The sequence below is a fragment of the Rhinolophus ferrumequinum genome, chromosome 9 (assembly GCF_004115265.2).
Source record: "Rhinolophus ferrumequinum isolate MPI-CBG mRhiFer1 chromosome 9, mRhiFer1_v1.p, whole genome shotgun sequence".
Taxonomy (NCBI): domain Eukaryota; kingdom Metazoa; phylum Chordata; class Mammalia; order Chiroptera; family Rhinolophidae; genus Rhinolophus; species Rhinolophus ferrumequinum.
This window is the reverse complement of record NC_046292.1, coordinates 48165786-48178361: the sequence shown is the minus strand read 5'-3', so window position 1 is coordinate 48178361 and position 12576 is coordinate 48165786. Positions and strand designations below refer to the sequence as shown.

The following is a 12576-nucleotide window of genomic DNA, read 5'->3' as shown; positions in this document are numbered from 1 at the left end:
CCAGTAGTAAAGATGGTGTGGTATTGGTACAAGGATAGAAATATATATCAATGGATTAGAATTGAGATTCCAGAAATAAACCCTTACATTTTTCACAAATTGATTTTTGACAAGATGCCTAGACATTGGAAAAGAAGAAGACATTTGTTAACTCACAGAAGGTGAAAATATTTGCAAATCATATTCCTTACAACAGATTTGTATCTGTATATAAAGAACTCCTACAATACAATAGTAAAATGACAAATAACCCAATTAAAAATCGGCAAAGAACATTTCTCCAAAAAAAGATATACAAATGGCCAATAAACACGTGAAAAGATTCTCAACATCATTAGTCATCAGGAAATGTAAATCAAAACCGTAACGTAATACCACTTCACATCCACTAGGGCAACTATATTCAAAAGTACAAACAATAATAAGTGTTAAGAAGGATGTGGAGAAACGGGAACCCTTGTACATTGCTGGTGGGAATGTAAAATGACGGAAGCTGCTTGGAAAGCAGTTTGGCAGATTTTCAAATGTTAAACACAGTGTTACCTTATGACTCAGTAATTCCACTACTAGGTATGTACCCAAGAGAGATATATACATTCACACAAAAACTTGTTCACAAATGTTAGTGGCAATATTATTCAAAATAGCCTGCAAGTGGAAACTACGTAAGTGTCCACCAACTGATGAATGAATAAACAAAAAGTGGTATATCCATATAATGGAATATTATCTGACCATAAAAAGGATTGAAGTACTGATTCACACTACAGCAGGGAGAGGGGGAGGGAAAGAAGGAGCAAGAAAGGAAATGATGTGACCCGCTTATCTGTAATCGGAATCAGTAAACAGTAAAGATATTATATTCATACAATGAAATATATCCAGCAATGAAAATAAACAAGTAATAGCCACTGTCAGTAACAGCATTCAATCAACAAAAAAATTACTGAGCATCTCTTATAGGCTCAGCCTATTTCAGATACTAGAAATACAATAGTGAACAAAACAGAAAAAAAATCTGCCTTCCTGGGGTTTAAATTCTACTAGAAATAAACAGGACAAAAAAACGATAAATAAGAAGTCATACAGTATTTTAAAAGGTGGTAAGTACTATGGAAAGAGTGTATTGCAAGGTAAGAAGATATGCAATTTTAAATATGATATTCAGGATAAGCCTCACTGAAAAGGAGACCACTGAGCAAAGACTTAAAGGAAGTGATGGTAACAAAGTAGTAAGCCATGTGGATGTCTGGGGTAAGAGCATTCCAGACAGAAGAAGCTAAAGTGCAAAGATGATCTCCAATATAGCCAAAGAACAGCAGGAGACCAGTGTGGCTAGAACTGAGTGGGAAAAATAGTAGGAAATGAGATCAGATAGGTAAAGGGGAGGAGGAAAGATCAGGCAGGGCTTTGTAGGTCATCTTAAGGACTTCGGTTCCTCCTCCATATACACTGGAAAGCCATTGGAGAGTTTGGAGCAGAAAGGGGACATGATCGGACATACGTTGTAAAAACAAGAGCTCTAATTGCAATTTTAAAAATGGATTCTGGAAAGCAAAGGGTAAAAGCATGGAGACCAGTTAGGAGGGCCTTGCAATAATCCATGTTAGGCATTATGGTAGCTCAGACCAAGGTGGCAGTGTGGAGATGATAAGAAGCAATTATATTCTGGATTTACTTTGAAGATAGAGCAAAAAGGTCTCCTGACACATTACATCTGAGGTCTGAGGGAATGGGAAAAAAATCAAAGATGACTCCAAGGTTGGGGACGAAGCAATTTGAAAGATGAAGATGGGGAAGACTGCAGGTAGAGTAGACTTGGCAAGATGAAGATTCCATTTGGAGTATGTTGAACTGGAGATGTCTACTAGACATCCAAATGGAAATGCTGAGTAGGCAGCTGGATAGAGGTCACAGGGGTCCGAAGTTTGGGGAGAGAAGTTAAGGTTTGAGCTATCATTTTGGAGTCATCAGTATACATAGACATTGCAAGGAAAAAAAGAGAGAGAGAGATTGCATGAAATCATCAAAGACTATCCCAAGAACTAAACCTTAAGGCATTCTAAGATTGAAACCTCTGAGAGGAGAGACCCCCCAAAGTAAATAGAAAGGAGTGGCCAGTGATGGAGGAACATCAAGAGCACACAGTATCCTGAAAATCAATCAGGAAATATTACAAGGAGCGGAGGGTGATAACTGTGACAACGTACCAATAGGTGAAGTAAAATCAACACTGACAACAAACTACTGGATTTAGGAAAGGTGATTTCATTGGTGACTATCACAAGAGTAGTTTTTTGGCTGGGTACTAAAAACAAAAGATTGATAGGAATGGGTTTAAGAGAGAATGTAAAGAAATGAATTTGAGACGGAATATAAACGTCTCTTTTTAAAAGTTTTTGCTTTAAAGGGGAACAAAGAAATGGCTTAATCTTATAAACATAATGTTAAGCAAAAGAATCCATGAAAGAATGCCTCCTATCGTCATATAAAATTCCAAAAAAATAGTTGAAACGAAACTTGTGAGGAGGAAGGAACAAGTAAGAGATTTCAGAGTATTAACAATGTTCTATTTTTCAGATAAATAGTCGGGTATTTGCCTTACAATTATTTGCTATAATGATTTATTATACTATTTGTTGACCAGTACATTTATTTTATGTACTTCTCCCTATAAATATTATAGTTCAAAGGGTTAAAAAAAATTTAATTAATAAGATCGTGTGTGGGAAAAGACAACAGATAATGTCACCGTTGTCACAAAAGTTTTAGGTAGTATTTGAGAAGGAATATTCCAAATAATAAGCAGACCAAATATGAATTTAAACTAAAAGGTTATATGTACTAGAGTGGGTCAGGAGGTGAACATTTGTGATTTTCTGATTTAATTAAATGCGGAATTTGTAAATCACAGAAAATCTTAAGAATTAGAGCAGACTATAAGCCCTTTTCTTCATTTTAACTCCACAGGACATGTGTTTTAGTACTGCATGTGTGTTTGGCTCTCAATATGAAAAATGCAGTACAGTATGCCCAAGACAATTCTTTTTTTTTCCTGGACATTTTAGTTTTATTCCAAGACCCCCTGAGATATTGTACTTCACAAATACAAATCATTCAGTTATATAATAATGATCTAAGTGTGAAGGCATGACTTTTTTCTTGGTAAATTCATGAGAGTAAAGTCCCCATATTACAAAAGAGAAATAGAGCTTCTGCCAACCATGGCTTCTAAGCCACGAATGAGTTGGCTGTGGACCTTGAGCAGTCAGACCCATCCACTGTTTTCAGTTGTTTTCCAACCAGCAATGAGAAGCCAGGGCATTTAAGTTCTACTACTACTCTCTGTTCATTCAAAAACCAATTTGCTGAACGTTTTGAGCATCTGTTTCTAAGATACTCATCTTAGAAACATCTACTTCACTAGAGAATATGAGGGAAGACAAATGCCTGAATGATTCATGACACTGTCAGCCCCAAAGTGAAAAGGCACTGAAACTAAGTTAAAATGTGTTCATAAAAGAGTATTTCAAATCCACTCCATTATCCCAAACTGCATACAAAGTACATGCTGGTACAAACACATTACTTTAGATCAAAGCCACCAAAAAGAGCCAAAACACTTCTAAACCTACCCTAATGACTGATGACTAAGTCTGATGACTAAGTCTCAAATAATTTTGAATTACAAGTAACAACAAAAGCCATTCTAACATTCTCTATCTGCTTAAGCCAAAAGTTGTTTGTTGTCATTTTTTTATCAAAAGGAAATGAAAGGTTAGCTGAATAGTACCCACTTCTTATAAAACTTTTTGTGTGTGTCAAAACCTAATTTCTTATTTATCTGTTTGGTTAACCTCTGCTATTTTCTGGGATTCAATCCAAGACAACAAAAATGCTTTACTAAAATTGGCATCTCTGCTCCTGAGCTCATTTCTGAGAGGATCTGAAGTGGCCTGAAACCATTTTTTTAATATTTTGCACACAACTTTATGCTAAAAAGTAGCAAACACTTTTCAAGAGCAGTAATTGCTAGGAAAGGTGCGATTTTTGTTTTCCTCCAAAACAATTTTTATGTCCTCCAAATATACAATACTGAAAGAGAATAAGTACTTTGCTAAAGTCACGTGTTTTTGTTGCAGTGTTGTAAATACTAACTTAAAGTTGAACAGGATTCTTTGAGGTAGAGGGAGAGATGATCTAAATATTTACATATAAACTATGTATTTCTGAATCCTTTTAGAAGTGTTTTTCTCTTTAATTTTTGGTTGGAAAACCCTAAAAGCACAATTCCTAAATGCATATAAACAAAATGCCAAGATCAATATAGATTTTTTAAATGTCGTGAAATTATGAATCTAGCAATGTTTGTAGCATGTTAAAGAATTATAAATTTTTAAGTTGGGAAACATCTTAGATATTATTAAAAGGCCCTCAGAATCTTAATTCAACCCTCTAATTTGACAGATGAGGAAACTGAGGCCCACAGAAGTCAAGCTAACAGCAAAGTCACAGATAAAAGGCAATCATACCAAAATTCTGACTCCACGTCCAAACCTCTGAAAGGGTACTTGTTTCAAGGTACTTTAATACTTATGCAAATAAACGTTAACAGAAGACACTCCGAACCACCCCTCACTATTAGGAACTTCGTCAGGCTTACAAGAGCCAGTGCCATCTTCCGTTTGCAAACACAAGTCCTAGAAATGGCACCCACAATAACCATTTTCTTAGACTGCCTCGCCGTACCTGGGGTTTCCAAAGTGATTCTTCAGTTAGGTCTCTTTTTCTCGCCTCTACAAATCCCTTTAAATAAATGCTTTGCTTAGGATTGGGTTTTTTCTTTGTTTTGTTTTTTAATATGCTTTAGCAGAGCAAGAGAGAGTGGGAAACAGAGGCTCGGGTGTACAACAATTTTTTTTTTCTTTTGCATCCAAACCAATAAATCCCTCCTCCGGGCCCCCGGGCTTACTGGTTTACGAGTCCCTTCAGTTTCCACTGTAGGAAGGAGACCCGGAAAAGAAGTTGGCCGAGTGGCACGTCCTTTCGGGACGTGCCCGGCAGGTGCGAGCCCAGACTCGGCTGGCTTCACTTAGCTGTGCTCGCCGACCCCCTCGCCCCGGGTCCCCCCGATTCCCAGCCCCGGGGGAGCCGAGAGATTCCCGGCGCCCCTCTAGTGGCGCCTCCAGGCCGGCCCTAACTCCTGGTCCCCAAGTGGCCCACAGGCTCCGCGCGGCTCAGCGCCCCCCTCCTCGAATTGCCGGGAGCGGGAAAAGGTGGCGTTAGAGGGATGGAGGAGAGAGAAGCGGGTCCCACCTCGATGCCGGGATCCAACCCAGATGGAAGGCAGAGATGGCACCTGCGTGGCTCGCTCTCAGCCGGCGTGGTCTCTGCGATGGGGCGCTCCAAACTCCTCGCCGAAGATGCCAGGCAACTCTCAGGAGAGAGAAGGGCAGCAGAGTGTGTGCGGAGGAGGAGCTGGCGGGGAGGTTGGGGCGGGGGGGGGGGTGGCCTATGGGCTGGGGAGAAGGGAGAGAGAGCCGGGTGGCCGCCCGCGTGCCCGCGCACTCCGCGACAGCTCGGGAGCGGCAGAAGGGACCCCGCGGGGCGAGGGCAGGGAGCACCGAGGCGCGTGGCCGCGGGCCCGGAGGAGGAGAAGCGGAGACGTTGAGAAGGAGGACCCCCTGCCCGCCCCCGCCCCGGCTCCGGGAGTCCGAGAGCAGAGACAAACCCAGCAGGAAGGGGGCACCGCTACTTCATCCTGCAGTCAGCTACAGCGCACCCACCTTGAGCCAGCGGTTCTCAGACTCTGAATTAGGCTAGGGTTCCCTCTGTTCCTCCCACCTGCGGACTTCCATGCCTCTGCTCCATCAGGTGTGGAAAATGATACCATAAAGATTGCAATGATTGGGAGGAGTGGGAAAGGAGAACGAATCGGAAAGACCCGAAGTAGTGAGGTAGTGAGCTTCCCATCACCAAGGATGTTTCAGCCAAGCATTTTGGTCATGCTGTCAGAAAGGCTGACCAGGCTACTCACGCACCAAGTGGGGGTTGGACTAAATGACCATTTATCTTTCAATCTTGAAATTCAATGGCTTTTGATGTAGGAAAACAAAAATCCTTCAACAGCCTGATTCCAAACCCAAAGTAATTAGACAGTTTCTTGCTCTCCACTCAAAATGTTCACTCATGGATTTGTTGAGGACATACTGTGTGCCAGACAATATGCTAGGGGCAGTTATTATGTTCCTTGAACTTGGAGTTGTAATAGTCAGACACGCAAGTATTCATACATCTACCAACTGTGATGGGTGAGATGAAGGAAACCAACAGCGTGAGGAAGAATGAATAAAGGGGGAGTGGACATACTCTAGGTGGGATGAATGGTTAATTTTAAAAAGTCTCTAGAAATAACTTGCCTAACACCCTCGTAGGAAGAGGCCTCAGAGGCACAGAGAGAAAGTAACCCAGAGATGCCAACTTGTGGAGCTTCGTAAATGGAAATTTTCCCCTATAGAAATTTCCTCCCGGGACCAGTGTCACTTTTCTGCATAGCATTTGGATCTCCAGACCACCTGTTGAGGTCACTTCATTCAGAAATTTCATATTTGTGCACTGAATGAACTTTCTGGGGCATCTTTGAAAGGCAAAAATAACCCAGAAGCACTAACCTTTGAGTTTTCATTCAAACCTCAAAAAACAGACCAATGTCTCCATCGGGTGAAGGCAGGAATTGGAATAGAGATACTGACTTTCCCAAATTATTATGAAATAAAACAACACAGCAGAATCCTTAATTAGATAATTGGTATAAATTAGCATATTCATTTTCTAAGGTTGCTTTAACAAATGACCACGAATTTAACACTTATAACAACTGAAATTTATTCTTTCACTATTTTGGAGACCAGAAGTCCAACCTCAAGGTGTCCTCAAGTCTGTATTCCCTCCCAAGGCTCTAAGGGGAGAATCCTTCCTTGCCCCACCCAGTTTTTAGTAGCTCCAGGAATTCATTGGCTGGTGGTTGCATCACTCTAATTTCTGCCTCCATCATCACATGGCCTTCTCTGTGTCTGTGTCTTCTTCTCTTCTGTCTCTTATAAGGACACTTGTCATTGGATGTAGGGACCATCCAGATAATCCAGAAGGATCTCAACTGGAGATTCTTACTTAATTACATCTGCAAAGACCCAAATAACATCCATTCACAGATTCTGGAGTTTAGGATGTGGACAGTTTTTTTTGGGGGGGTTGGCAGGGGGAGCCACCATTCAATCCACTAAAGCTAGTAAACTATTAGGGACCAAAATTACCTACTATGGTATCAGGGTATCATTCCAGCATCATTGTCATAAATTATTTCATTGTGAACTACTGAAAATAAGGATCATTAAACCTGAGTATTATGAGGAATAACTGCCACAAGGAAAAGAATTACAAAGGCCCAAGCCTTCAATTCATGTTTGAGTCACAGGCAATACTTAAAGACCAAGCACAGCTCCTCGAAGCTACCATTGTTAAATTAATACAGAAATACACCCCCACATCCACGTGTATGGATTTCTGATAACATGATCAAATCTTGAATGCCTGCTAGGCATCAGGCTCTGAGTCAGGAACTCCTATGGAGGTTACATTCTAGGCTAAGGGACGCCTTTGAATTTCATTCCCTCTGGCACAAAGCCTGCTGTATATCTGAAGGCCAATAAAGAGCTGTTGACTGACTAGATGAGTAAAAATAAATCACTACCAATTAGGCAATTATTACCACATTGAAAAACTTCTCTATGATAACAAGAAAGGATTAACACCTTAACTCATTCGTGAGTGAGGAAAAAAAATCACTAAAAGGAAACATTTGATTTAAAAAAGAAAATAATGAGATCGCCTATCTTCTCTTTTAAAAAAAAAAAATCAATAATATGCCTATTTACACAGATACAGATCCTGCGAAGAGAAATCAATCATGACTGAAGTTACAGTTACTTACAATGAATAAAACAGTTTGTCCAAGTATTTTGGTTGTTAATTTCAAAATATATAAACCTTATTTAACTATTAATTTCATAATATTGATATAACATTCCTTGAAACTCTTTACAACAATTTTCATGACTCTCTCCTGGTTCAGCTCTTCTCTCTTTGACTTTCCTTCTCACTCTTCCACTCTTACAATTTGAAACAATTAACCAATATGTTAACAACTACCAAACCAAGTCTTATTTATTAACTTACTTGGGTCATGATAGCCAATGAGTTGGAATACAATGACTATCCAGGTGTGAATAACCTGTACGCTCCGGGAAAACAGAGACAGGGAGGAGAGTTGATCTCACCCTAACCAAAATATTTAGCAGGGGAAAAGTGGTACCCCAAAATAAAATTAGGATGCTCTTACTGAAGAAGTCAACAAAAAAACACAGATATCCACTACAATACACGTAGACACTCAGTAAGGTTTGTTGGAATACAGTTTGATTCAAATGGCACTTCAGCCTGTCTGTGGTGTTCTAAATGTTTTCTCGAAAGTCTTTTAAAATAAAATGATAATTATAACTATTGATTATATGTCTAATTACCACACAAATCTCAAATTTTGCATTTGTGAAGGACTTTGCAAGAAGCTTTGATATCTATCAGAGGCCGTATTGCTGAGTTTTTATGCACATGCACACTTATGATGAAATCTTGTATGAGTTCCCTCTTTCTGTCTCAGTTTCTTTTTGTGTAAAATGGAGGTGATAGTGATAATGACCTCTCTGAACAGTCATGAAAAGTAATGAGATAATGCGTTTACAATAGTACTTTTACCTAGTACTCAATTATGTTTGTGTATTATCATCTCATTTACTCTTCACATCTCTGGAAACCATTTTGGGAAATCATATTTTGCTCCCTTATTTTGCTCATTTATTGCTCCCTTAATAGATAATCAGTAGCTATTACATATCAGGCATAATGACCAAGACGAACAACACAGGTCCTTTATATTCAAGAGGAGTCAAGCGAGGGTTCTCATTGTTCAACTAGGTCGTGTAGGGCACTCCCCGCAGAGAAACAGAGTGTGGAAGGAAAGGCACAGAGGGGAAAAGGTATGGTACCCTAGGGGACAGCAAGTTGTGTAGCTAGAGCTCGTGATATGTTCAGGAAAATGTACCTGGAAAAATACATAGAGATCTATTAGGAAGAACATCGAAAGTTATATGGGATTTTGACGGTGGTTTGGATTTTAACCTCTATTCATGATGAAATGTCGCAAACTTTTAGACTCAAGAATTGTGTTTTCAAATTTGGAGGAAGGGAAGTACATCCTGCATATGTAAAGTCTGGCAGAAAAAGAAAAAGATGAGCCTCGAGCAAGGGTAACAGAAGAAACTAGGCAATTGTAGTAGACCAGTGCTTCTCAAACTTCAAGGTGCAACAGAATCAAACTAGGGATATTGAAAGCACAGATTCTGCTTCAGGAGTTCTGGGGTGGGGCCCTGGTGTCTGCATTTCTAATAAGCTCCCAGGTGATATCAATGCTGCTGGTCCCCAGCAAGGAAATAGACTATTTAAATACTATCAATGCCATTTCCAACCAAAAGAAATTGATATTTAATGTACATCAATCTTCTAAGTCCTCATGGAGAAATAATTTGCCCCCTGTGAAGGTGTAACTGCTAATTGAAGAACTATTGTGTACAACAAGCCAATAAGATGAAAACATCTTATCTTGATTCTGAAGATATCTCTGAGAATAAATCCCTTTAAACCCTGAACATTCAAATGAAAATAACTAGGTTATGTGTGAGGACGCAGCTGTGGTTAGTAAAAGAATTATAATATAGGATACTGTAATGGTCTTGGTGTGCTAACTTAACTAAGCTATAGTCCCCAGTTATGCAATCAAACACTAATGGAAGTGTGGCTATGAAGAGATTTTGTAGACATGATTAAAGTCCATCATCAGTAGACTGCAAGTGAGAGAAATTATCCTAAATAATCAGGGTGGGCCTGGTTCAGTAAGTTGAAAGGCAGTAAAAGTAGAGCTGAGGCTTCCCTCAAGAAAAAGAAACTCCACAGAACCTTCCACCCATGACCGAGAATTCCCAGCTTGCCTTTCTTGACAGTCTGCTCTACGTAAGGACTAGCCTAGCCAGTCTCTACAATCACCTCAGCCTTGCAATAAGTATCTTACTATGTGTCTCCTACTGGTTCTGCTTCTGTGGTTGAACCCTAATATTTTTTTGTAAGTGAAAATGAGGTACTGCTATAACAAAGACCTGAAAATGTGGGAATGGCTCTGGAATTGGGAAGTAGGCAGAAACTGGAAGAATTTTTGTGAAGCATGATGGAAAAAGCCTATCTTGCCTTGAACAGACTGTTCATGCTGCTAGTGAGGACTCAGAAGGAAGTGAGGAACATGGTAGAAAAACATATATCACCTTAGAGAATATTTAAATCATTATGAAGAGACTGTTGGTAGAAACACGGACATTAAAGTGACTGGTGGTGAGGATAGAAGTAAGTGAGGAACATGATATTGGAAATTTGAGGGAGGAGAATCTTTGTTATATATGGTGGCAGAAAGCTCAGTAGAATGGTGTCCTGCAGTTATACAGAAAGCAGAACTTGTATACTGATATAATGAAATTGGATACACAGCTGAGGAGATTTCCAAGCAAAGTGTTGAAGATGCATCCTGGCTGCTTGCTGCCTAGAGTATAACACAAGGAGAGAGAGATAAATTGAGGAAAGCATTCTTAAACACAAGGGAACCAGGATTTAATGATTTGGGAAATTTTCAGCTTATCCAGTTTCCAAAAGATGCGGAAGTAAGCGATTCACTGCCAGGAAAGCACGCTGTAGAGAAAAAGCCAAGCACGTAGCTGGTCAATCTTTTGCTAATACTTCAGAAAGACTAAAAAATCAGAGTATACAGTCACACAAAAGGTTCTTTGAAGAGATTAGTATGTAACTCACAGATCTCCTCAGAGCCCCAAAATAGAGATGGGAATTTATATAGGGAAGATCTACGGACAAGCCTCTTTTCTTCCAGAGTGAATTTCTTTAACATACACAGGACACCTACAAGGTTCTGAGAATTTTATATCAGTAGAAACACTGCAAGCTTGGAATGAAAGGGATAGAGTACAAAATGGAAGAAAACCATCGGACCGCCAAAATTCTACATACAGAAAACAGGCCGATAAAAATGCATCGCAGCAAACACAACTCACACTACAAAACAGACAAAAATCCTGGGGCCCCTCATAGATCTAATGAATAAAGGCCTATAGGCAGTGAGGAAAGAGAAATCTGTATTTTAATAAGCATGCCAAATGTAATTGGAGAAAATTGGTTTTGGTGGAAGGCAAGAATGATAGTTTATTTCAAACACTGGAAAGACAATCATAAAGAAGTGGTAGATTTTTCTGGATAGCTCCTGTAAACCAAACTAAAATCAGCAAGCAGAAAACACAGGTAGCCAAATTTAAACCAAATCAAAAGAATAACTTTCTAGTTCTCACAGCCATTAGAAGTGGCACAGGCGACCTGGTGAGACAAAATGAGCTCTTCAGCACTGGATATTTTTAATTAGAGACTAAAGGACTGTACTTCAGGGGTACTGCAGGACAACATTGGGTGGAAAAGAGGTTAGACTAGAATGATGGTAATTAATGTCCTCACCGCATCAAAGAAGCTATGATTTGGAGCTGCAACTTCAGAGCGTTCATATGATCAAGTTTTGGGGTGCGAATGACAAGTTCTATAGTAAAAATGTTACCTACTATTCACAGCGCGGTTGATTCACCATTTATAAAGCATGAACAATGTCGTCCCTCCAAAGGTTATGATTGCTTTACTTACTTTTCTTGCCTCTATTCTCCATTAAAATAAATAAACAAACAAACAAACAAACAAATAAATAAATAAATAAATAAAATGTGTGTGTGTGTTACAACACACACACATTTTATTTCCAAGAGAGTTGGGGTGAATCAGTACATCTGAAACAGGAAAATTAATTGACAAGGGCTTTTATTTAAACTTACATACCCAGGCTTTGATTTTAACCAATTCAGTCAAGCAGCCAAAAAACCACGAAGTAATTTGACAGTTTATATGCATATGCTCTGCTGTGACTTCCAGATTGATTATGTATTAATTCTTTAAGTCTGGGGCACCAACGATGGGAGATTCCCCAAATGTTAAAATTTCATGAGAGCAATTTGAGACTATTTATTTATCCTGATCCTAAAAAGCATCACTAAAGTTGGCCTTCATTTTGTGACTTCTGTGTTGCTACAAATGCTCCAATTTATTCTTTCCTTTGGAAGGGAAAAGAGTGATAGAGTAGCAAAAATGGAATCTCAGAATATATCATGAGGCTTTGTGAAATGGATACAAAGGCATTTGGATCTAAAATAAGAGCTGTATTTGAAAACTTAAAAGGTGCTATGGTAAAAAAAAAAAATTCATTAATACAATTAATTACGATAAATATTCAAGTATATTCTTATGTTTGAGTAAATGTCTTTTTATGTTTAATTGTACTGAACTGCATTATAAAGAATACAGTGCTTAATTAAG

General features: G+C 39.2%; 1 protein-coding gene across 11 annotated transcripts in view; it reads right to left on the bottom strand.

Annotated features, from left to right (window-relative positions):
* LEPR (leptin receptor) overlaps positions 1-5962 on the bottom strand; it is a 76844-nt gene extending 70882 nt beyond the window's left edge. For 3 of the 11 annotated variants that reach the window (XM_033115549.1, XM_033115550.1, XM_033115548.1), the window contains exon 1: positions 5317-5450. The gene's annotated coding sequence lies outside the window, so the exon portion shown is untranslated. Of the gene's footprint in view, positions 1-5316; positions 5463-5786 lie in introns of those variants that run through there. The other 8 variants (XM_033115547.1, XM_033115552.1, XM_033115556.1 and 5 more) reach the window with 5 other exon arrangements.
* Between the last annotated feature and the right edge of the window lie 6614 nt (positions 5963-12576).